Source organism: Arachis hypogaea, chromosome 15 (assembly GCF_003086295.3).
Source record: "Arachis hypogaea cultivar Tifrunner chromosome 15, arahy.Tifrunner.gnm2.J5K5, whole genome shotgun sequence".
Lineage (NCBI taxonomy): Eukaryota > Viridiplantae > Streptophyta > Magnoliopsida > Fabales > Fabaceae > Arachis > Arachis hypogaea.
In genome coordinates, this window is record NC_092050.1 from 113194082 (window position 1) to 113220264 (window position 26183).

The 26183-nt window shown below is 39.3% G+C and overlaps 1 non-coding gene across 1 annotated transcript; it reads left to right on the plus strand.

Annotated features, from left to right (window-relative positions):
* Nucleotides 1-21394: 21394 nt before the first annotated feature.
* Nucleotides 21395-21502, plus strand: LOC112752665 (small nucleolar RNA R71). Its single transcript, XR_003177090.1, has one exon. It is a non-coding gene; the product is annotated as a small nucleolar RNA R71 (small nucleolar RNA).
* The last annotated feature ends 4681 nt before the right edge of the window (nt 21503-26183 follow it).

The window sequence follows — 26183 nt, forward strand, 5'->3', positions numbered from 1 at the left end:
AGAGTACATCACAGGTTCCAATAAGTTACTTGGGCTAATTGGGATATGTGACATGAAATCTCGTTAGTCATGGATAATAAAGTGTCTGTGGCACTAAGGCTAGAATAATGGATCTTCATTCTCCAATCTGGAAGATCCGACCTTGTCTGTGGCATTTTGAGTAGGATCATCAGAGATTAAATTCCAGATTGATTGACCTGTTCGGGCGTTTGGTTTGGAATAGAGGAGATTAATGACCATGACCCATGGCTTAATCACTTACAACCTTGCCATTGAATAAATCACTCATTGTTAAAGTAGTTAGTAAGAAGTATTAATCCGGTAGAACAAGTATCTCCGAGGCCTTAACTGTTTTCTTACTATTCTTTCTACGTCAATTCTTTATTGCTTTCGTTATTTTTTTGTTTATGCGCCTACAACAACAATTAACTTTCTATTTGCCTGACTAAGATCTGCAGGATAACCACAGCTTTCTCAATCCAACAATCCTCGTGGGATTTGACCCTCACTCACTTGAGGTATTACTTTGACGTCCTGATGCACTTGCCAGTTTAGTTGTGCGAGTTTCAATTTTTGCGCACCATCCTCCCAGAAAACTTTGTGATACTTGACATGGAAAAAGATACAAATGACTCCATCATCCTAAGAAGGCCATTCCTAGCCACTAAAAGTGCCCCAATTGATGTTGAGAAAGGTGAATTGGTGCTGAGGTTACATGAGAAGTGGATGGTTTTCAAGGTTTTCAAACCTACACCACTCTTTGACAAAGGAGGTACTTGCATACAAAGTGCACTACTGAAGCCTCCTCCCTTGGTTGGAACTAATTTTATTCCCCTTAACATCAAACCTGAGTTTGGGGTTGGGTGTGCACTATCCAACGAGGAAGGAGACCCCCAAGAAAAAGGTACCAAAAGGCTGGAGAAACAGGAAGATTCCTGCTGAGGACTTCTCACCTGGCATAAAGGTGGTGTTCACTAGAAGTCGAGTCATACCACATACTGTGAATAGGATCCTATCTCTGGAGCATGTTGAGCTAATTCATGAGAGCACAGGAAAGAAGTTCACAATGAGGGGTGAACATCTGAGCCCCTATGATCCTCTTCCTTAGAGGAGTTGACCGTCAAACTAGTGACAGTACAGAAGCGCTTGTTGGGAGGCAATCCAACCATAAGTATCCTTAAGTTTATTCTAGTTTTATTTAAGTTTTATTTTAGTTTGATTTCATTTTATTTTTCATTGATCTTTAGAGTTTTCCTAGGTTTTCTAATGTTTGTGATCATATACAGTGATTAGAACAGGGACAAGAAGACTCAGACAGAAGAACAGAACGCCCTGGAGCAAAACAAGCTTGGGCGATAAACGCCCAATTTGGGCATTTTCACAATTTTGGCACCCCCTCAGGGCGCTAAACGCTAGCTTCGGCATTTAGCGTCAGGATGCTCATTTCCAAAAAAAAAATTCTGATCCCCTGCTGGCGCCAAATGCAACTACCTTCACCATTCAAACTTATCCCTTCTCTCCCTCCCCCTTACCCACTTTTCCATCCACATTCATTCATCCATCATTTCTCTTGATTCTCTCAACTCACCTCCCACTCCATCTAATTCATTCTCATCTATCCCATCCATCTCCCCTCCCAACAACCCAAAATTCAAATTCAATTTTCCCCCACCCATACCCCATAACCGGATTCCCCCCTCTCCACCTATAAATACCCCACTTCACTTTCACTTTCACCAAAGCTCCAATTACTATCCCTTCTTACTTACTCTTCATCATACACACTTCCCATTTTCCTTTTCTTCCTCTTTCTTAGCCAAGGTCGAAGCCCTCCTTCTCCATTTTCCCCTATCTCTGTTATTTCTATTCTATTTTTCTTTCCTTATTTTCTTTTATTACTTTACTCGGAGACGAGTAAACTTTTAAGTTTGGTGGTGGACGCTTCGCTTTTTCTTCATTTTACTATCTCCATAGCACCCAAGACTGAAGAATCCTCCTTAAGAAAGAGGAAAGAGAAGACTCCCACCTCCGACTCATGGGACTTCACCCGGTTATTTTCCAAGACCCATGAGAATCACATTTATGAGGTGGTACATAAGAAGAAGGTGATTGCCAAGGTCTTCTTCGATCTAAATCCAGATAAGTACCCAAAGATCTAGTATCAGATTCTGAGATGGGGTTGGAAAGTTCTGGCCAACCCCGTAATTGAGGTTGGAGCATTGATGGTGCAAGAGTTCTACGCTAATTCTTGAGTTACGTACAAGAATGTTAGAGGCGTGAACCCAGAGCCAAAGAACTGACGTACCATGGTCAGAGGGTATATCAAGGATTTTAGCCTAGAGAGTGTGAGGGTGGCACTGTAGTTACCACCATTTGGAGAGGACCATCATTCATACATTCGGAAGCTCAACACTGACCAGAGATTGGATCAGATTCTTACTGACATTTGCCTCCCTCAGTGGAGGAGGGATTTCAGAGGTCAGTCATACCAGCTCGATAGGTGATGAGCGGATAATTTATACGCTTTTTGGTATTATTTTTAGTATGTTTTTAGTATATTTTAATTAGTTTTTATTATATTTTTATTAGTTTTTATTTAAAATTCACTTTTCTAAACTTTACTACGAGTTTGTGTGTTTTTCTGTGATTTCAGGTATTTTCTGGCTGAAATTGAGGGACCTGAGCAAAAATCTGATTCAGAGGCTGAAAAGGACTGCAGATGCTGTTGGATTCTGACCTCCCTAAACTCAAAGTGAATTTTCTGGAACTACAGAAGCCCAATTGGCGCGCTCTCAATTGCGTTAGAAAGTAGACATCCTGGGCTTTCTAGCAATATATAATAGTCCATACTTTGCCTGAGATTTGATGGCCCAAACAGGCATTACAAGTCAGCTCAGGAATTCTGGCGTTTAACGCCAGAACTGGCATAAAAACTGGAGTTAAACGCCCAAACTGGCACAAAAGCTGGCGTTTAACTGCAAGAAAAGTCTCTACACATGAAAGTTTCAATGGTCAGCCCCAGCACACACCAAGTGGGCCCCGGAAGTGGATTTTTACACTAAACACCCTAGCCTACTCATTTTCTATAACCTTAGGTCACTAGTTTACTATAAAAACTACTTTTAGTGATTCATTTTGTACCTCATGACATTTTACATGTTTCATATTGTATTCTCTATGGCATGAGTCTCTAAACCCCATTGTTGGGGGTGAGGAGCTCTGCTTTTCTTCATGAATTAATGCAATTACTACTGTTTTCCATTCTATCACGCTTGCTTCTATTCTAAGATATTCATTCACACTTCAACCTGATGAATGTGATGATCCGTGACACTCATCATCATTCTCACCTATGAACGCGTGCCTGACAACCACCTCCATTCTACCTTAGAGATATGCATTCAATCTAAGGTAGAACGGAGGTGGTTGTCAGGCACGCGTTCATAGGTGAGAATGATGATGAGTATCACGGATCATCACATTCATCAGGTTGAAGGGCGAATGAATATCTTAGAATAGAAGCAAGCGTGATAGAATGGAAAACAGTAGTAATTGCATTAATGCATGAAGAACAACAGAGCTCCTCACCCCCAACAATGGGGTTTAGAGACTCATGCCATAGAGAATACAATATGAAACGTGTAAAGTGTCATGAGGTACAAAATGAATCACTAAAAGTAGTTTTTATAGTAAACTAGTGACCTAGGATTACAGAAAATGAGTAAGCTAGGGTGTTTAGTGTAAAAATCCACTTCCGGGGCCCACTTGGTGTGTGCTTGGGCTGAGCATTGAAGCTTTTATGTGTAGAAACTTTTCTTGGAGTTAAACGCCAGTTTTTGTGCCAGTTTGGGCATTTAACTCCAGTTTTTATGCCAGTTCTGGCGTTAAACGCCAGAATTCTTGAGCTGACTTGGAACACCTGTTTGGGCCATCAAATCTCGGGCAAAGTATGGACTATTATATATTGCTGGAAAGCCCAGGATGTCTACTTTCCAACTTCTGTAGCTCCAGAAAATCCACTTTGAGTGCAGGGAGGTTAGAATCCAACAGCATCTGCAGTCCTTTTTCAGCCTCTGAATCAGATTTTTGCTCAGGTCCCTCAATTTCAGCCAGAAAATACCTGAAATCACAGAAAAACACACAAACTCATAGTAAAGTCCAGAAAAGTAAATTTTAAATAAAAACTAATTAAAATATACTAAAAACACACTAAAAACAATGCCAAAAAGCGTATAAATTATCCGCTCATCACAACACCAAACTTAAATTGTTGCTTATCCCCAAGCAACTAAAAATCATATAGGATAAAAAGAATAGAATATACAATGAATTCCAAAAACATCTATGAAGATCAGTATCAATTAGATGATCGAGGCTTTTAGCTTTTTGCTTCTGAACAGTTTTGGCATCTCCCTTTATCCTTTGAAGTTCAGAATGATTGGCTTCTATAGGAACTCAGAATCCAGATAGTGTTATTGATTCTCCTAGTTAAGTATGTTGATTCTTGAACACAACTACTTTATGAGTCTTCGCCGTGACCCAAAGCATTTTGTTTTCCAGTATTACCACCGGATACATAAATGCCACAGACATATAACTGGGTGAACCTTTTCAGATTGTGACTCAGCTTTGCTAGAGTCCCCAATTAGAGGTGTCCAGAGCTCTTAAGCACACTCTTTTTTCTTTTGGACCACGACTTTAACCGCTCAGTCTCAAGTCTTCACTTGACACCTTCACGCCACAAGCACATAGTTAGGGACAGCTTGGTTTAGCCGCTTAGGCCAGGATTTTATTCCTGTGGGCCCTCCTATCTACTGATGCTCAAAGCCTTGGATCCTTTTTATTACCCTTGCCTTTTGGTTTAAAGGGCTATTGGCTTTTTCTGCTTGCTTTTTCTTTCTTTTTCTCTCTCTTTTTTTTTCGCATATCATCCTCTCTTTTTTTTTCTATTCACTGCTTTTTCTTGCTTCAAGAATCAATTTTTTTGATTTTTCAGATTATCAATAACATTTCTCCTTTTCCATCATTCTTTCAAGAGCCAATAATTTTAATATTCATAAACAACAAATTCAAACATATGCACTGTTCAAGCATTCATTCAGAAGACAAGAGTATTGCCACCACATCAAAATAATTAAATTGTTTTAAAATTTGAAATTCATGTACTTCTTTTTCTTTTTCAATTAAAAATACTTTTTATTTAAGAAAGGTGATGGATTCATGGGACATTCATAGCTTTAAGACATAAACTTTAAATTTTATTAATCATGGAATGACAATAAGACTCAAAAATAAATATAAGAGCAAACCAATAATAATAAAAGACAGAAAATAAATAAATAAAAAAAACAAAAAAATAAATGACTCTTAAAATAGACTATTAATAATAAAAGTTATCACAGAGTTAGGACTCAACGACCTTGATTTTGAGAAGTGGATGCTCCCTCAATCTGTGGGGTGCTTGGTCCTTCAAGGGAGAGCTTCTGGCGCTTTAGCTCCTGTAGCTCACACCCCTGCTTCTCCTGTTCCTTCAGCAGTTTGCAGAGCATACAGTTTTGATTCTGCTGTTCTTCTTTAAGTTGTTCCATAGCTTCTTGTAGCTTGGTAACAGATGCTTCTAGGCGGGTCCAACAGTCAATTTCAGGAATTTCTAGGAGGAACTCCTGCGCCCTCCTTTTTATGTTGTTGTCTTGCACTTGTCATTCCATTGACTTCTTGGTGATTAGGTGTTCGATTGGGATGAATTCATCTACTCCCATCCTCACCCCAACATCTTTACATAGTAGAGAGATTAAGCTTGGGTAGGCCAGTTTGGCTTCAGTGGAGTTCTTGTTTTCAATTGTGTAAATCTCACAAGAAATCAGATGATAAATCTCCACTTCTTTTCCAAGCATAATACAATGAATCATCACTGCTCTTTTGATAGTGACCTCAGAGCGGTTGCTAGTGGGCAATATAGAATGCCCAATAAAGTCCAACCAGCCTCTTGCAACTGGTTTTAGATCTCCCCTCTTGAGTTGGTTTGGGACACCTTTTGAATTGGTTATCCACTTAGTTCCAGGGAGGCATATGTCCTCTAGAACTTGATCCAACCCCTTATCTACTCTCACCATTCTCCTATTAAAGGATTCTGGATCATCTTGTAGTTGAGGCAATTTGAAGACCTCTCTTATTTTGTCCAGATGGAAGTAAATAAGCCTCCCTCTGACCATGGTTTGGTAGGTATGAAAGGCGGTTCCAGTTATTCTCTGCTTATCTGTTAGCCACAGATTTGAGTAGAATTCCTGAACCATGTTTCTTCCAACCTTTGTTTTAGGATTAGCTAGAATTTCTCATCCTCTGTTTTGAATTTGCTCTTGGATCTCTGGATATTCATCTTCTTTCAGATTGAATTTAACTTCCGGGATCACTGACTTCAGACCCATTATTTTGTGGTAATGGTCTGCATGTTCTTTGGTTAGGAACCTCTCTTGATTCTAAAGACTCTTTGGAGTATTCTCTTTCTTGCCTCTTGATTTAGTTTGTTTTCCCTTAGGTGCCATGATCTTGATGAGTCTTAGCTCAGTGATCACGGAAAAACACACCAAACTTAGAGGTTTGCTTGCCCTCAAGCAAAAGAAAGGAAAGAGGAGAGAGAGGAGAAGAGGCAAATTCGAATGATAGAGAGGAGGGGATGGCCAAATGTATATTTATAGGAGGAGGGGAGGGGTTTCGAAAAATTGAAAGAGATATGACATAGAGATATGATTGATGGAAGAAAATAAAATCATGATATGAAAAAGATGAGATTTGTAATTGAAAAAGATATAAAGATGTTAAATCTGAAAATTTGGTTATGCATCTAAGAATTAAGAGATGATATGATGAGTTGAAAAAGATTTGGAAAGAAATTAAGAAGATAATTGAGTTTTTGAAGAAGATTTGGGAAGGATTTGAAAGAAATTGAAAAGAGATTTAGAAAATGTTTGAATTTTTGAAAATTGAGGGTGAATGATGAAAGTTTGAAACATGTTTATACAGAAAAGTATAAATCAAAACATGAAAATTTGAAAAAATTTGAAGTTGGAAACAAAATCTCCTCCCCCTGCCTTTCTGGCGTTTAACGCCCAATTTTTGGCCATTATGGGCGTTTAATGCCCAGCCAGGTACCCTGGCTGGCGTTAAATGCCAGAAACCCCCTTTATCACTGGGCATTTTTCTGAACGCCCAGAATGGTACCCATTCTGGCATTTAACGCCCAAAATGCCCTTTACTGGCGTTTTCTTGCCAGCAAGCTCCTTTTCTTTGCTTTTTGTACTGAATCCTTCTGTAACTCTGTGAATTTCTTCAATTTTGATGATTAACCTTTGAAGAAAAATGCATATCAAACTTCTACAAGTATTAATTAAAACAAATAACTTGCTAATGGCTGGGTTGCCTCCCAGCAAGCGCTTATTTATTGTCTTTAGCTGGACCTTTACTGAGCTTCATTCAAGCCTCAGTTTTGAGCATTCTTGCTCAAAATTGCTTTCAAGATAATGTTTGATTCTCTGTCCATTAACAATGAACTTTTTGTCAGAATCAATATCTTGAAGCTCAACATATCCATATGGTGACACTCTTGTAATCACATATGGTCCCCTCCACCGGGATTTTAATTTCCTGGGGAATAATCTGAGCCTAGAGTTGAACAGCAGAACTTTTTGTCCTGGCTCAAAGACTCTGGATGACAATTTCTTGTCATGCCACTTTTTTGCTTTTTCCTTATAAATTTTTGCATTTTCAAAAGCAATGAGTCTGAACTCCTCTAGCTCATTTAGCTGGAGCAATCTTTTCTCACCAGCTAACTTAGCATCCATGTTTAGGAATCTAGTTGCCCAGTAGGCTTTATGTTCTAGTTCCACGGGCAGATGACAGGCCTTGCCATACACAAGCTGGTATAGAGAAGTTCCTATAGGAGTCTTGAATGTTGTTCTGTATGCCCACAGAGCATCATCCAAGTTCTTTGCCCAATCTTTTCTACGGGTAATTACAGTCTATTCCAGGATTCTCTTTAATCCTCTGTTAGAGACTTCAGCCTGCCCATTTGTCTGTGGATGATACGGAGTTGCTACTTTGTGGCTAATTCCATATCGAACCATAGCAGAGTAAAGCTGTTTATTGCAGAAATGGGTGCCCCCATCACTGATTAGTACTCTGGGGACACCAAATTTGCTAAAAATATGTTTCTGGAGGAACTTCAGCACAGTCTTGGTATCATTAGTGGGTGTGGCAATTGCCTCCACCCATTTAGATACGTAGTCCACTGCCACCAGAATGTAAGTGTTTGAGTATGATGGTGGGAAAGGACCCATGAAGTCAATACCTCATACATCAAACAACTCAATCTCTAAGATCCCTTGTTGAGGCATGGCATAACCATGAGGCAAGTTACCAGCTCTTTGTCAACTGTCACAGTTACGCACAAACTCTCGGGCATCTCTATAGAGAGTAGGCCAATAGAAGCCACATTGCAGGACTTTAGTGGCTGTTCGCTCACTTCCGAAATGTCCTCCATACTGTGATCCATGGCAATGCCACAGGATCTTCTGTGCCTCCTCTCTAGGGACGCATCTGCGGATCATTCCGTCTGCGCATCCCTTAAAGAGATATGGTTCATCCCATAAGTAGTACTTTGCATCAGAAATTAGTTTTTTCTTTTGCACCCTGCTGTACTCCTGGGGTATGAACCTCACAGCTTTATAATTTACAATGTCTGCAAACCATGGTGCTTCCTGAATGGCAAAGAGTTGCTCATCCGGAAAGGTTTCAGAAATCTCAGTAGAAGGGAGGGACGCCCCAACTACTGGTTCTATCCGGGACAGGTGATCAGCTACCTGGTTCTCTATCCCTTTTCTGTCTCTTATTTCTATATCAAACTCTTACAGAAGCAACACCCATCTTATGAGCCTGGGTTTTGAATCCTGCTTTGTGAGTAGATATTTAAGAGCAGCATGGTCAGTGTACACAATCACTTTTGAACCTACTAAATAGGATCTAAACTTGTCAATGGCATAAACCACTGCAAGTAACTCCTTTTCTGTGGTTGTGTAATTCTTCTGTGCGTCATTTAGAACACGACTGGCATAGTAAATGACGTGCAGAAGCTTGTTATGCCTTTGTCCCAACACTGCACCAATAGCATGGTCACTGGCATCACACATTAATTCGAATGGTAATGTCCAGTCAGGTGCAGAGATGACTGGTGTTGTGACCAGCTTGGCTTTCAGGGACTCAAACGCCTGCAGACACTCTGTGTCAAACACAAATGGCGTGTCAGTAGCTAGCAGGTTGCTTAGAGGTTTTGCAATTTTTGAAAAATCTTTTATGAACCTCCTATAGAATCCTGCATGCCCCAGAAAGCTTCTGATTGCCTTAACATTGGCAGATGGTGGTAATTTCTCAATTACCTCTACCTTGGCTTGATCCACCTTTATTCCCTTGCTTGAAAATTTGTGCCCAAGGACAATTCCTTCAGTCACCATAAAGTGACATTTTTCCCAGTTTAAGACCAGGTTAGTCTCTTGGCACCTTTTCAGGACAAATGCTAGATGATCAAGACAGGAGCTGAATGAGTCTCCAAATACTGAGAAGTCATCCATGAAGACTTCCAGGAACTTCTCTACCATATCAGAGAAGATAGAGAGCATGCACCTCTGAAAGGTTGCAGGTGCATTGCACAGACCAAAAGGCATTCTTCTGTAAGCAAATACTCCAGATAGACATGTGAATGCTGTTTTCTCTTGGTCTTAAGGATCCACTGCAATTTGGTTGTAGCCTGAATAGCCATCCAAAAAGCAGTAATATTCATGGCCTGCTAGTCTTTCTAGCATCTGGTATATGAATGGTAAAGGAAAATGATCCTTTCTGGTGGCTGTATTGAGCCTTCTGTAGTCAATACACATACGCCACCCTGTAACTGTTCTTGTGGGAACCAGTTCATTCTTTTCATTATAAACCACTGTCATGCCTCCCTTCTTGGGGACAACTTGGACAGGGCTCACCCAGGGGCTATCAGAGATAGGATAAATAATCCCAGCCTCTAGTAACTTAGTGACCTCTTTCTACACCACTTCCTTCATGGCTGGATTTAGCCGCCTCTGTGGTTGAGCCACTGGCTTGGCATCATCCTCTAATAGGATTTTGTGCATACATCTTGCTGGGCTAATGCCCTTAATGTCACTTATGGACCACCCAAGAGCTGTCTTGTGTGTCCTTAGCACTTGAATTAGTGCTTTCTCTTCCTGTGAATTTAAAGCAGAGCTTATGATCACTGAAAAAGTGTCACCCTCTCCCAAAAATGCGTATTTCAGGGATGGTGGTAGTGGTTTGAGCTCTGGTTTAGGAGGTTTCTCCTCTTCCTGAGGGATTTTTAGAGGTTCTTTTATTTCCTATGGTTCCTCCAAATCAGGCTGAACATCTTTAAAGATGTCCTCTAGCTCTGATTCAAGACTCTCAGTTATATTGATCTCTTCCACCAAAGAGTCAATAATATCAGTGCTCATGCAGTCATTTGATGTGTCTGGATGCTGCATAGCTTTGACTGCATTTAACTTGAACTCATCCTCATTGACTCTCAGGGTTACTTCCCCTTTTTGTACATCAATAAGAGTTCGTCTAGTTTCTAGGAAAGGTCTTCCTAGAATGAGAGTTGCACTCTTGTGCTCCTCCATTTCCAGCACTACAAAGTCAGTGGAAAAGGCAAATGGCCCAACCTTGACAATCATATCCTCAATGATGCCTGATGGATACTTAATGGAGCCATCAGCAAGTTGAAGACATATCCGGGTTGGTTTGACTTCTTCAGTCAACCCAAGCTTTCTGATAGTGGATGCAGGTATTAGGTTGATACTTGCTCCAAGGTCACATAGAGCTGTCTTGGTGCAAGCACCCTCTAATGTGCATGGTATCATAAAGCTTCCTGGATCTTGAAGCTTTTCTCGTAAGCTTTTTAGAATGACTACACTGCATTCTTCAGTGAGAAATACTCTTTCAGTTTCTCTCCAATCCTTCTTATGACTTATGATCTCTTTCATGAACTTAGCATAAGAGGGTATTTGCTCAAGTGCCTCTGCAAACGGAATCTTTATTTCAAGAGTCCTGAGATAGTCTGCAAAGCGGGCAAATTGTTTATCCTGTTCCGCTTGGCGGAGCTTCTGAGGATAAGGCATCTTGGCTTTATATTCTTCAACCTTAATTGCTGCGGGTTTATTCCCTACAGAAGTGGTTAGAGAAGCCTTCTAAGAGGGGTTACTATCAGCACTTGTAGGTGTCTGATTCCTCATTGGCATTTGAACGCTAGGATTGGGTGCTGGATGGGCGTTTAACGCCAGCTTCCCACCCTTTTCTGGCATTTGAACGCCGGAACTGGGCAAGGAATGGGCGTTTAACGCCAACTTTTCCCCTTTTTCTGGCGTTTGAATGCCAGAGTTATTCCTCTCTGGGCTCTTGATGTCCTCAGAGGGATCTTGGGTAGTAATTTGGTCATCCTCTGTCATTTGTTCCTTTCTTGACTTTTTGCTACTTTGAGCTGAGTTATTCAATGTCTTCCCGCTCCTTAGTTGGACAGCTTGGTATTCTTCTGTTATCTGTTTAGATAGCTGCTGTCTTATCTGATTCAATTGTGTTTCTATATTCTTGTTAGCATTTTTAGTGTCTTGGAGCATCTCTTTGAATTCTGCTAATTGTTTTGTCATAAGGAGTAATTGCTGATTAAGTTCAACAATCTGTTCATGAGGATTAGGATCAGTAGTTACTGCCATAGCCTCTTCTTTTATGGAGGACTCACTGTTTGAGTACAGATGTTGATTTCTAGCAACTGTATCTATGAGTTCTTGAGCCTCTTCAATTGTTTTTCTCATGTGTATAGATCCACTAGCTGAGTGGTCTAGAGACATCTGATCTTTTTCTGTAAGTCCATAGTAGAAGATGTTTAACTGTACCCACTCTGAAAATATTTCAGAGGGGCATTTTCTTAACATCCCTCTGTACCTCTCCCAGGCATTATAAAGAGATTCATGATCCTCTTGTTTAAAGCCTTGGATGTCCAGCCTTAGCTGTGTCATCCTTTTTGGAGGGTAAAATTGATTCAGGAATTTGTCTGTTAATTGTCTCCATGTTTTTATGCTTGCTGTGGGTTGGTTATTTAACCACCTCTTAGCTTGATCTTTTACAGCAAATGGAAACAGTAATAATCTGTAGACATCCTGATCCACTTCTTTATCACATACTGTGTCAGTAATTTGTAAGAACTGTGCCAGAAACTCAGTAGGTTCTTCCTGTGGAAGACCGGAATACTGGCAATTTTGCTGCACCATGATAATGAACTGAGGATTTAACTCAAAACTGCTTACTTTGATGGGAGGTATACAGATGCTACTCCCATATGCAGCTGTAATAGGGTTAGCATATGACCCCAGAGTCCTTTTGGACTGTTCATTTCCACTTATGTCCATGATGGAGAAAAGGGAATTGATATGAATTGCAAATAAATTATATTTTTATTTTTTTTATTTAATTAAAAGTGACCGAAGTTAAAATAGAATAAAATAAAATAAATAGAAAATAAAATAAAATAAAATTTCAAAAAAAAAGAAAATAAAAGCAAATTGAAGACTAAATTAATTAATTAGTTAAAAAGATTATGAAATTAGCAATCAAAAAGATATGATTGAAAATTATTTTGAAAAAGATTTGATTGAGAAGATATGATTGCAATTTATTAAAAAAAAGATATGATTAAAAATTATTTTGAAAAAGATATGATTGAGAAGATATGATTGCAATTTAAAAAAAAGATGTGATTGAAGAAATTAAAAAGATTTGATTTTTGAAAAAGATTTGAAAAGATCAATTTTTGAAATTAGAATTTTGACTTGACTAAAAAAAAGATATGATTTTGAAAATCTTTGACTAAATTAATGCAAAATTTTGAAATTTATGAGTAAAATAAGGAAAGAATTTTTTTTATTTTTGAATTTTAATGCGGAAAGAGAAAAACAACAAAATGACACAAAAATTAGAAATTTTATATCAAAACAAAGAGATCAAACAAGAAAACTTTGAATGTCAAGATGAACACCAAGAACAAATTTTTGAAAACTTTTTAAGTAAATAAAAGCACAAAAACACCAAACTTAAAATTTTTAGAAAATAAAACACAAATTTTCGAAAATTTAAAGGAAAACACAAAGAAGTCACCAAACTTAGAATTTTCAAAGATCAAGAAAGGACTAGGAACAAGCAAATTCGAAAATTTAAAAGAAAATAAAAGCATGCAATTGACACCAAACTTAAAATATAAAACTAAACTCAAATAAAAGACTCTAAACCAACAAAAATAATTTATTTCTAGTCTAAGCAACAAGATAAACCGTCAGTTGTCTAAACTCGAACAATCCCTGGCAACGGCGCCAAAAACTTGGTGCACGAAATTACAATCACACTTTTGCAACTCCGTACAACTAACCAGCAAGTGCACTGGGTCGTCCAAGTAATACCTTACGTGAGTAAGGGTCGATCCCACAGAGATTGTCAGCTTGAAGCAAGCTATGGTTATCTTGTAACTCTTAGTCAGGATATCAATAATTCTCATATTTAATTGTAAAAAGTAAAACAACATGAAATAAATACTTGTTATGCAGTAATGAAGAACATGTTGAGGCTTTGGAGATGCTTTGTCTTCTGAATCTCTGCTTTCCTACTATCTTCTTCTTCATGCATGCAAGGATCCTTCCGTGGCAAGCTTTATGTTGGACATCACCGTTGTCAATGGCTACTTCCCGTCCTCTCAGTGAAAACGTTCCAAATACGCTGTCACCGCACGGCTAATCATCTGTCGGTTCTTGATCATGCTGGAATAGGATCCATTGATCCTTTTGCGTCTGACACACGCCCAACAATCGCGAGTTTGAAACTTTTCACAGCCATCCCTTCCCAGATCCTACTCAGAATACCACAGACAAGGTTTAGATGTTCCGAATCTCAGGAATGGCCACCAATAATTCTACCACGAAGACTCTGATCTGAATCATGAGGCTAAGAGATATGCATTCATTCTAAGGTAGAACAGAGGTGGTTGTCAGGCACGCGTTCATAGGTGAGAATGATGATGAGTGTCACGGATCATCACATTCATCAGGTTGAAGTGCGAATGAATATCTTAGAATAGAAGCAAGCGTGATAGACTGGAAAACAGTAGTAATTGTATTAATTCATGAAGAACAACAGAGCTCCTCACCCCCAACAATGGAGTTTAGAGACTCATGCCATAGAGAATACAATATGAAACGTGTAAAGTGTCATGAGGTACAAGATGAATCACTAAAAGTAGTTTTTATAGTAGATTGGTGACCTAGGGTTACAGAAAATGAGTAAGCTAGGGTGTTTAATGAAAAAATCCACCTCCGGAGCTCACTTGGTGTGTGCTTGGGCTGAGCATTGAATCTTTCATGTGTAGAGACTTTTCTTGGAGTTAAACGCCAGATTTTGTGCCAGTTTGGGCGTTTAACTCCAGTTTTCATGCCAGTTCTGGCGTTAAACGCCAGAATTCCTGAGCTGACTTGGAATGCCTGTTTGGGCCATCAAATCTCGGGCAAAGTATAGACTATTTTATATTGCTGGAAAGTCCAGGATGTCTACTTTCCAACGCAATTGAGAGCGCGCCAATTGAACTTTTGTAGCTCCAGAAAATCCACTTTGAGTGCAGGGAGGTCAGAATCCAACAGCATCTGCAGTCCCTTTTCAGCCTCTGAATCAGATTTTTGCTCAGGTCCCTCAATTTCAGCCAGAAAATACCTGAAATCACAGAAAAACACAAAACTCATAGTAAAGTCCAAAAAAGTGAATTTTAAATAAAAACTAATTAAAATATACTAAAAACATACTAAAAACAATGCCAAAAAGCGTATAAATTATCCGCTCATCACTTGGTGCACGAAATTGTGATCATCAACAATGGTGCCAAAGGACTTGGAGCTCTTAAATGTGAATCACACTTTGTCAAAATTCCGCACAACTAACCAGCAAGTGCACTGGGTCGTCCAAGTAATAAACCTTACGTGAGTAAGGGTCGATCCCACGGAGACTGTCGGCTTGAAGCAAGCTATGGTCACCTTGTAAATCTCAGTCAAGCGAATTCAGATGGTGATGGAGAATTGATAATTAAAAGATAAATAAAACATAAAATAAGGATAGAGATACTTATGTAATTCTTCGGTTGGAGTTTCAGATAAGCGTATGAAGATGCTTTGTTCCTCCTGAACCTCTGCTTTCCTATTGCCTTCTTCCAATCATTCATACTCCTTTCCATGGCAAGCTTTATGTTGGGCATCACCGTTGTCAATGGCTACTTCCCATCCTCTCAGTGAAAACGTTCCAAATGCACTGTCACCGCACCATTAATCATCTGTCGGTTCTTGATCATGCTGGAATAGGATCCATTGATCCTTTTGCATCTGTGACACGCCCAACAATTGCGAGTTTGAAGCTCGTCACAGTCATCCCTTCCTAGATCCTACTCAGAATATCACAGACAAGGTTTAGACGTTCCGGATCTCAGGAATGGCCACCAATAATTCTAGCCTATACCACGAAGGTTCTAATCTGAGATTAGAAACTCAAGAGATACACATTCAAGCTTGTTTGCATGTAGAACGGAAGTGGTTATCAATCACGCGTTCATAGGTGAGAATGGTGATGAGTGTCACATAATCATCACATTCATCATGTTCTTGGGTGCGAATGAATATCTTAGAGAAGAAATAGACTTGAGTTGAATAGAAAAACAATAGTACTTTGTCTTAATTCATGAAGAACAGCAGAGCTCCACACCTTAATCTATGGTGTGTAGAAACTCCACCGTTGAAAATACATAAGAACAAGGTCTAGGCATGGCTGAATGGCCAGCCTCCAAACGTGTCTAAGATAGCATAAGACTTAGCAAAAAGATCTCCCTAATACAATAGCAAAAGGTCCTATTTATAGAAAACTAGTAGCCTAGGGTTACAGAAATGAGTAATTAATGCAGAAATCTTCTTCCTGGCCCACTTGGTGTGTGCTTGGGCTGAGCATTGAAGCTTCCATGTGTAGAGACTTTTCTTGGAGCTAAACGCCAGCTTTTGTGCCAGTTTGGGCGTTTAACTCCAGCTTTTGTGCCAGTTTTGAAGTTAAAGGCCAGAATTCTTGAGCTGACTTGGAACGCCTGTTTGGGCAATTAAATATTGGGTAAAGTATGGACTATTATATATTGCTGGAAAGTCCAGGATGTCTACTTTCCAACGCAATTTAGAGCACGCCAATTAGGCTTCTGTAGCTCCAGAAAATCTACTTTGAGTGCAGGGAGGTCAGAATCCAACAGCATATGCAGTCCTTTTTCAGCCTCTGAATCAGATTTTTGCTCAGGTCCCTCAATTTCAGCCAGAAAATACTTGAAATCATAGAAAAACACACAAACTCATAGTAAAGTCCAGAAGAGTGATTTTTATTTTAAAACTAATAAAAACATAATAAAAACTAACTAAAATATACTAAAAACATACTAAAAACATACTAAAAACAATGCCAAAAAGCGTATAAATTATCCGCTCATCACAACACCAAACTTAAATTGTTGCTTGTCCCCAAGCAACTGAAAATCATATAGGATAAAAAGAATAGAATGTACAATGAATTCCAAAAACATCTATGAAGATCAGTATTAATTAGATGAGCGGGGCTTTTAGCTTTTTGCTTCTGAACCGTTTTGGCATCTCACTTTATCCCTTGAAGTTCAGAATGATTGGCATCTATAGGAACTCAGAATCCAGATAGTGTTATTGATTCTCCTAGTTAAGTATGTTGATTCTTGAACACAACTACTTTATGAGTCTTGGCCGTGACTCTAAGCATTTTGTTTTCTAGTATTACCACCGGATACATAAATGCCACAGACACATAACTGGGTGAACCTTTTTTCAGATTTGACTCAGCTTTGCTAGAGTCCCTAATTAGAGGTGTCCAGAGCTCTTAAGCACTCTCTTTTTGCTTTTGGACCACGACTTTAACCGCTCAGTCTCAAGTTTTCAATTGACACCTTCACGCCACAAGCACATGGTTAGGGACAGCTTAGTTTAGCCGCTTAGGCCAGGATTTTATTCCTGTGGGCCCTCCTATCCACTGATGCTCAAAGCCTTGGATCCTTTTTATCACCCTTGGTTTAAAGGGGTATTGGCTTTTTCTGCTTGCTTTTCTTTTTCTCTTTTTTTTCTCTCTTTTTTCGCCTCTTTTTTCTTTTTTCTTTTTCGCATATATATATTTTGCAAGCTTTTCACTGCTTTTTCTTGCTTCAAGAATCAATTTTGTGATTTTTCAGATTATCAAATAACATTTCTCCTTTTCCCATCATTCTTTCAAGAGCCAACAATTTTAACATTCATGAATCAACAATATCAAAAATATGCACTGTTCAAGCATTCATTCAGAAAAACAATAGTATTGCCACCACATCAAAATAATTAAACTGTTTTAAAATTTGAAATTCATGCACTTCTTTTTCTTTTTCAATTAAAAACATTTTTCATTTAAGAAAGGTGATGGATTCATTTTCATAGCTTTGAGGCATAGACACTTAGACACTAATGATCATGTAATAAAGACACAAACATAAATAAACATAAAGCACAATTTTCGAAAAACAAAAAATAAAGAACAAGGAAATTAAAGAACGGGTCCACCTTAGTGATGGCGGCTTGTTCTTCCTCTTGAAGATCTTATGGAGTGCTTGAGCTCCTCAATGTCTTTTCCTTGCCTTTGTTGTTCCTCTCTCATGGTTCTTTGATCTTCTCTAATTTCATGGAGGAGGATGGAATGCTCTTGGTGCTCCACCCTTAGTTGTCCCATGTTGGAACTTAATTCTCCTAGGGAGGTGTTGATTTGCTCCAATAGTTTTGTGGAGGAAAATGCATCCCTTGAGGCATCTCAGGGATTTCATGATGAGGAGTTTCCTCAGGCTCTTGGTGAGGTTCTCTCACTTGCTCCATCCTTTTCTTAGTGATGGGCTTGTCCTCATCAATGAGGATGTCTTCCTCTATGTCAATTCCAGCTGAATTGCAGAGGTGACAAATGAGATGAGGGGAGGCTAACCTTGCCATAGTAGAGGACTTGTCCGCCACCTTGTAGAGTTCTTGGGATATAACCTCATGAACTTCTACTTCCTCTCTAATCATAATGCTATGAATCATGATAGCCCGGTCTATAGTAACTTCAGACCGGTTGCTAGTAGGAATGACTGAGCGTTGGATGAACTCCAACCATCCCCTAGCCACGGGCTTGAGGTCATGCCTTCTTAGTTGAACCGGCTTCTCTCTTGAATCTCTCTTCCATTGAGCGCCCTCTTCACATATGTCCATGAGGACTTGGTCCAACCTTTGATCAAAGTTGACCCTTCTAGTGTATGGGTGTGCATCTCTTTGCATCATGGGCAAGTGAATGCCAACCTTACATTTTCTGGACTAAAATCTAAGTATTTTCCTCGGACTATTTTAAGCCAATTCTTGGGGTCCAGGTTCACACTTTGATCATGGTTCTTGGTGATCCATGCATTGGCATAGAACTCTTGAACCATTAAGATTCCGACTTGTTGAATGGGGTTGGTGAGAACTTTCCAACCTCTTCTTCGGATCTCATGTCGGATCTCCGGCTATTCGCCCTTTTTGAGCTTAAAAGGGACCTCGGGGATCACCTTCTTCTTGGCCACAACTTCATAGAAGTGGTCTTGATGCACCTTTGAGAGGAATCTCTCCATCTCCCATGACTCGGAGGTGGAAGCTTTTGCCTTCCCTTTCCTCTTTCTAGGGGTTTCTCCGGCCTTTGGTGCCATTAATGGTTATGGAAAAAACAAAAAAAAGCTTTAGCTTTTACCACACCAAACTTAGAAGGTTGCTCGTCCTCGAGAAAAAGAAGAAAGAAGAGAGTAGAAGAAGAAGAAATAGAGGATATGGAGGGGGCTTTGTGTTTCGGCCAAGGGGGAGAAGTAGTGTTTAGGTTGTGTGAAAATGAAGGAGTGAAGATGGGTTTATATAGGAGTGGAGAGGGGGGGGGTTTGGTTCAGCCATTATGGGTGGGTTAGTGGTTTGAATTTGAATAGTGAGGTAGGTGGGGTTTTATGAAAGATGGATGTGAGTGGTGAAGAGAATGGTGGGATTTGATAGGTGAGGGGTTTTGGGGGAAGAGGTAATGAGGTGATTGGTGAATGGGTGAAGAAGAGAGAGAAAGGTGGGGTAGGTGGGGATCCTGTGGGGTCCACAGATCCTGAGGTGTCAAGGATATCTCATCCCTGCACCAAGTGGCATGCAAAACACCCCTTGCTGCCAATCCTGGCGTTAAACCCCAGGTTGCTGCCCATTTCTGGTGTTTAACGCCAGCTTCTTGCCTATTCCTGGCATTAAACGCCAGCTTCTTGCCCATTCCTGGCGTTTAAACGCCAGTAAGTTTCTCCTCCAGGGTGTTCTATTTTTCATTCTGTTTTTCCTTTTGTTTTTAATTTTTCAATTATTTTTGTGACTTCACATGATCATCAACCTATAGAAAACATAAAATAACAAAAGAAAATAAAAATTTAACATAGATAATTAAAGATTGGGTTGCCTCCCAACAAGCGCTTCTTTAATGTCAATAGCTTGACAGTGGCTCTCATGGAGCCTCACAGATGTTCAGAGCTATGTTGGAACCTCCCAACACCAAACTTAGAGTTTGAATGTGGGGGTTCAACACCAAACTTAAAGTTTGGTTGTGGCCTCCCAACACCAAACTTAGAGTTTGACTGTGGGGACTCTGTTTGACTCTGTATTGAGAGAAGCTCTTCATGCTTCCTCTCCATGGTTACAGAGGGATATCCTTGAGCTTTAAACACAAGGGAGTCTTCATTCACTTGAATGTTCAATTCTCCTCTGTCAACATCAATCACAGCTTTTGCTGTGGCTAGGAAGGGTCTGCCAAGGATGATGGATTCATCCATACACTTCCCAGTCTCTAGGATTATGAAATCAGCAGGGATGTAATGGTCTTCAACCTTTACCAAGACATCCTCTACAAGTCCATAAGCCTATTTCTTTGAATTGTCTACCATCTCCAGTGAGATTCTTGCAGCTTGTACCTCAATGATCCCTAGCTTTTCCATTACAGAGAGAGGCATAAGGTTTATACTTGATCCCAGGTCACACAGAGCCTTCTCAAAGGTCATGGTGCCTATGGTACAAGGGATTAAGAATTTTCTAGGGTCTTGTCTCTTCAGAGGTAATCTCTGCCTAGTCAAGTCATCCAGTTCTTTGATGAGCAATGGAGGTTCATCCTCCCAAGTCTCATTACCAAACAACCTGGCATTTTGCTTCATGATTGCTCCAAGGTACTTGGCAACTTGTTCTTCAGTAACATCTTCATCCTCTTCAGAGGAAGAATACTCATCAGAGCTCATAAATGGCAAAAGTAAATTTAATGGAATCTCTATGGTCTTAGTCTGAGCCTCAGATTCCCATGGTTCCTCATTAGGGAACTCCATGGAGGTTAGTGGACGTCCATTGAGGTCTTCCTTAGTGGAGATCACTGCCTCTTCCTCCTCTCCAGGTTCGGCCATGTGAGACGTGTTTATGGCCTTGCACTCTCTCTTTGGATTCTCTTCTGTATTGCTTGGGAGAGTACTAGGAGGGAGTTCAGTAATTTTCTTACTCAGCTGACCCACTTGTGCCTCCAAATTTCTAATGGAGGACCTTGTTTCAGTCATGAAACTTTGAGTGGTTTTGATTAGATCAGAGACAATGGTTGCTAAGTCAGAGTGGCTCTGCTTAGAATTCTCTATTTGTTGCTAAGAAGATGATGGAAAAGGCTTGCTATTGCTAAACCTGTTTCTTCCACCATTATTGTTGTTGAAACCTTGTTGAGGTCTCTGTTGATCCTTCCATGAGAGATTTGGATGATTTCTCCATGAAGGATTATAGGTGTTTCCATAGGGTTCTCCCATGTAATTCACCTCTTCCATTGCTGGGTTCTCAAGATCATAAGCTTCTTCTTCAGAGGAAGCTTCCTTAGTACTGCCTGTTGCTGCTTGCATTCCAGACAGACTCTAAGAAATCATATTGACTTGTTGGGTCAATATTTTATTCTGAGCCAATATGGCATTCAGAGTATCAATCTCAAGAACTCCCTTCTTCTGAGTTGTCCCATAATTCATAGGATTCCTTTCAGAAGTGTACATGAATTGGTTATTTGCAACCATTTCAATGAGTTCCTGAGCTTCTGCAGGCGTCTTCTTCAGATGAAGAGATCCTCCAGCAGAGCTATCCAATGACATCTTGGATAGTTCAGACAGACCATCATAGAAAATACCTATGATGCTCTATTCTGAAAGCATGTCAGAAGGGCACCTTCTGATCAATTGCTTGTATCTTTCCCAAGCTTCATAGAGGGATTCACCTTCCTTCTGTCTGAAGGTTTGGACTTCCACTCTAAGCTTGCTCAATTTTTGAGGTGGAAAGAACTTTTCCAAGAAGGCATTGACTAACTTTTCCCAAGAGTTCAGGCTTTCTTTAGGTTGTGAATCCAACCATGTCCTAGCTCTGTCTCTTACAGCAAAAGGAAAGAGCATAAGTCTGTAGACCTCAGAATCAATCCCATTGGTCTTGACAGTATCACATATTTGCAGGAATTCAGCTAAAAACTGATAAGAATCTTCCAATGGAAGTCCATGAAACTTGCAATTCTGTTGCATTAGAGAAACTAATTGAGGCTTAAGCTCAAAGTTGTTTGCTCCAATGGCAGGGATTGAGATGCTTCTCCCATAGAAGTTGGGAGTAGGTGCAGTAAAGTCACCAAGCACCTTCCTTGCATTGTTGGCATTGTTATTTTCGGCTGCCATGGTTTCTTCTTCTTTGAAAAGCTCTGTTAGGCCCTCTAGAGAGAATTGTGCTTTAGCTTCTCTTAGCTTTCTCTTCAAGGTCCTTTCAGGTTCAGGATCAGCTTGAACAAGTATGCCTTTATCTTTGTTCCTGCTCATATGAAAGAAAAGAGAACAAGAAAGTATGGAATCCTCTATGTCACAGTATAGAGATTCCTTGAGGTGTCAAAGAAGAATAGAAGGAGGAGGTAGATAGAAGAGAATTCGAACATATAAAGAAGGATAGAGTTCGAATTGCACCTTGAGGAGGAGTGTTAGTCCCTTAAATAGAAGGATGTGAGAAGAGGGGAAGAATTTTCGAAAATAAATTAAGAAGATTTTGAAATAATAAAAAGAAATTTGAAAATTTGATTGAGATTTTCAAAAATTAAGATTAGGAAAGAAATTAAGTGATTTTTGAAAAAAATTTTGAAATTAGAAATCAAAAAGATATGATTGAGAGTTAATTTTGAAAAAGATGTGATTGAAAAGATATGATTGAGAAGATATGATTGAAAATCAAACTAAAAAGAGAAAGTTTTAAAATTAAAGTTGATTACTTGACTAACAAGAAATTAGAAGATATGATTCTTAAATTTAAAATTTGATCCTTTCTTAATAGGCAAGTAATAACTTGAAAATTTTGAATTAAATTATTAATTATAGCAAGGATTTTCGAAAATAGTAATAAATAAAAAAATAGAAAGAAATTGATTTTGAAAGGATATGATTTGAAAAGATATGATTTGAAAAAGATTTGATTTTGAAAAATTATGAAGATTTGAAAAAAATTTGAATTAAAAACAAAATCTTCCCTCTCGTGTCATCCTGGCGTTAAACGCCCAGAATGGCATCCATTCTGGCGTTTAACGCCCAAAATCCTACCTTTTTGGGCGTTAAACGCCCAGCCAGGTACCCTGGCTGGCGTTTAAACGCCAGTTTTCCTTCTTCACTGGGCGTTTTGAACGCCCAGCTTTTTCTGTTTGATTCCTCTGCTGAATGTTCTGAATCTTCAATTCTCTGTATTACTGACTTGAAAATACATAGTTTTGAAATTTTTTTTGAATTTTTCAATGATGAGAAACAATCAAAATACAACTAATCTTAGGAAACTCAATACATGCAGGACACCAAACTTAAAAAATTTTCATATAAGAGACACTAGACTCAAACAAGAAACATAAAATATCTTTGATTTTTATGATTTTATAAATTTTTTTGTGATTTTCGAAACTTATATGGAAAAGAAAATAAAGGGATTCAAAACTTTTAATAAGAATTCCAGGAATCATGCAATGTTAGTCTAAAGCTTCAGTCTAAAAAGATTAGACATGGTTGGTGGTGCACGAAATTACAATCACACTTTTGCAACTCCGCACAACTAACCAGCAAGTGCACTGGGTCGTCCAAGTAATACCTTACGTGAGTAAGGGTCGATCCCACGGAGATTGTCAGCTTGAAGCAAGCTATGGTTATCTTGTAACTCTTAGTCAGGATATCAATAATTCTCAGATTTAATTGTAAAAAGTAAAAGAACATGAAATAAATACTTGTTATGCAGTAATGAAGAACAGGTTGAGGCTTTGGAGATGCTTTGTCTTCTGAATCTCTGCTTTCCTACTATCTTCTTCTTCATGCACGCAAGGCTCCTTCCATGGCAAGCTTTAAGTTGGGCATCACCGTTGTCAATGGCTACTTCCCGTCCTCTCAGTGAAAATGTTCCAAATGTGCTGTCACCGCACGGCTAATCATCTGTCGGTTCTCGATCATGTCGGAATAGGATCCATTGATCCTTTTGCGTCTGTCACTATGCCCAACACTCGCAAGTTTGAAGCTCGTCATAGTTATTCCTTCCCAGATCCTACTCAGAATACCACAGACAAGGTTTAGACGTTCCGGATCTCAAGAATGGCCGCCAATAATTCTAGCTTATACCACGAAGACTCTGATCTGAATCATGAGGCTAAGAGATATGCATTCAATCTAAGGTAGAACGGAGGTGGTTGTCAGGCACGTGTTCATAGGTGAGAATGATGATGAGTGTCACGGATCATCACATTCATCAGGTTGAAGTTCGAATGAATATCTTAGAATAGAAGCAAGCGTGATAGAATGGAAAATAATAGTAATTGCATTAATTCATGAAGAACAGCAGAGCTCCTCACCCCCAACAATAGGGTTTAGAGACTCATGCCGTAGAGAATACAATATGAAACGTGTAAAGTGTCATGAGGTACAAGATGAATCACTAAAAGTAGTTTTTATAGTAAACTGGTCACCTAGGGTTACAGAAAATGACTAAGCTAGCGTGTTTAGAGTAAAAATCCACTTCCGGGACCCACTTGGTGTGAGCTTGGGCTGAGCATTGAAGCTTTCATGTGTAAAGACTTTTCTTGGAGTTAAACGCCAACTTTTGTGCCAGTTTGGGCGTTTAACTCCAGTTTTTATGCCAATTTTGGCGTTAAACGCCAGAATTCTTGAGCTGACTTGGAACACCTGTTTGGGCCATCAAATCTCGAGCAAAGTATGGACTCTTATATATTGCTGGAAAGCCCAAGATGTCTACTTTGCAACGCAATTGAGAGCGCATCAATTGGGCTTTTGTAGCTCCAGAAAATTTACTTTGAGTGCAGGAAGGTCAGAATCCAACAGCATCTGCAGTCCTTTTTCAGCCTCTGAATCAGATTTTTGCTCAGGTCCCTCAATTTCAGCCAGAAAATACCTGAAATCACAGAAAAATATACAAACTCATAGTAAAATCTAGAAAATTGAATTTTAAATAAAAACTAATAAAAATATAATAAAAACTAATTAAAATATACTAAAAACATACTAAAAACAATGCCAAAAAGCGTATAAATTATCCGCTCATCAGTTGGTCAAGTTTCAGCAGGACATTACATTCAGCAGCTAAATTGATGAGAATCAATCAGCTTTTGTGATGATAAGAGCATCACCTTGAAACTCTAGAATTCATTCTTAAAAATTCTGAAAAATAAAAAGAAAAGTACCTAATCTAAGCAACAAGATGAACCGTCAGTTGTCCAAACTCGAACAATCCCCGGCAACAGCGCCAAAAACTTGGTGCACGAAATTGTGATCATCAACAATGGCGCCAAAGGACTTGGAGCTCTTAAACGTGAATCACACTTTGTCACAATTCCGCACAACTAACCAGCAAGTGCACTGGGTCGTCCAAGTAATAAACCTTACATGAGTAAGGGTCGATCCCACGGAGACTATCGGCTTGAAGCAAGCTATGGTCACCTTGTAAATCTTAGTCAGGCAAATTCATATGGTGATGGAGTATTGATAATTAAAAGATAAATAAAACATAAAATAAGGATAGAGATACTTATGTAATTCTTCAGTTGGAGTTTCAGATAAGCGTATGAAGATGCTTTGTTCCTCCTGAACCTCTGCTTTCCTATTGCCTTCTTCCAATCATTCATACTCCTTTCCATGGCAAGCTTTATGTTGGGCATCACTGTTGTCAATGGCTACTTCCCGTCCTCTCAGTGAAAACGTTCCAAATGCGCTGTCACCGCACGGCTAATCATCTGTCGGTTCTCGATCATGCTGGAATAGGATCCATTGATCCTTTTGTGTCTGTCACACGCCCAACAATTGCGAGTTTGAAGCTCGTAACAGTCATCCCTTCCCAAATCCTACTCAGAATACCACAGACAAGGTTTAGACATTCCGGATCTCAAGAATGGCTGCCAATAATTCTAGCCTATACCACGAAGGTTCCAATCCGAGATTAGAAACTCAAGAGATACACATTCAAGCTTGTTTGCATGTAGAACGGAAGTGGTTGTCAGTCACGCGTTCATAGGTGAGAATGGTGATGAGTGTCACATAATCATCACATTCATCATGTTCTTGGGTGCGAATGAATATCTTAGAGAAGAAATAGACTTGAGTTGAATAGAAAAACAATAGTACTTTGTATTAATTCATGAAGAACAGCAGAGCTCCACACCTTAATCTATGGTGTGTAGAAACTCCACCATTGAAAATACATAAGAACAAGGTCTAGGCATGGCCGAATGGCCAGCCTCCAAACGTGTCTAAGATAGCATAAGACTTATCAAAAAGATCTCCCTAATACAATAGCAAAAGGTCCTATTTATAGAAAACTAGTAGCCTAGGGTTACAGAAATGAGTAATTAATGCAGAAATCTTCTTCCGGGCCCACTTGGTGTGTGCTTGGGCTGAGCATTGAAGTTTCCATGTGTATAGACTTTTCTTGGAGTTA